The sequence below is a fragment of the Octopus bimaculoides genome, chromosome 18 (genome assembly GCF_001194135.2).
Source record: "Octopus bimaculoides isolate UCB-OBI-ISO-001 chromosome 18, ASM119413v2, whole genome shotgun sequence".
In the NCBI taxonomy this organism is placed as follows: domain Eukaryota; kingdom Metazoa; phylum Mollusca; class Cephalopoda; order Octopoda; family Octopodidae; genus Octopus; species Octopus bimaculoides.
In genome coordinates this window covers 11500509-11501415 of record NC_068998.1, presented here as the reverse complement: position 1 = coordinate 11501415, position 907 = coordinate 11500509, and positions in this window count along the sequence as shown.

Sequence of the window (907 nt, the reverse complement as noted above, 5' to 3'; positions counted from 1 at the left end):
ATATATATATATATATATATATATATATATATAATATTGCTTCAAGTACTAGCCTCTTTTCAGTTCAGGCTCTGCAACTTAAAACTGTCTTCTGTGCAGTAGTTACTAATGCTGTATAACTGCAGTGCATCTTCAGTGAATCCAATATTTCACAAACTGCAGTGTGTGTACTATTTTCACAAATACACCCTCTTCATTCTGTAATATTTACATATGTGCATCACATGCACTGTAAGCAGTATTTACCTCTGTGCATCGTCTGCAACATTCACTCGTGTGCACCATCTGTAATAGTCAGTTATGTGCATCATCTTCAACATCTCTTGTATGCTGTTTGTGCAATACCTGCAGTACAATACGTGTGTGCAGCCTCCAAATCATATGCAATATTTACATGCAATATCCGTGCACTCGGTGCAACATCAAATTTATTTATTTTATACAATAGTTGTACATATTCATATCGCGTCTCCATCATCTTCCATACTACCTCAGTAGCAATGGCATCTACACTTGCATAAGCCCTTACAACATCACCTCGTGAGGAGTTACTGCTCACCTTGCTAATTAATTAATTAATATTGCATTGTCATGCTAGTAATGAACCCTGAAGCATTATCATAACGGTGACCCCTCACCTCTAAGCATGAGTCCACAAGTAGCAAGCATCCTGCTTCTTCTGCATTATCATGTTGTAGTAGTAGTAGTTTTTTTACATACCCCTTATATTATTGCTGCGATTGTAGAAGCCCCCCGCCCCACTCCTTTAACTCGTTTAGCATTCAGACTGCCCCATCAAACATAACGCTTATCTATTCACGTTGCTTTCAATTAATCCTGCATAATCTCATAGCTTCGAGGTTTCGGTGACGTGATTGTTTATTTTGAAAACGACATTGTAGGTGGG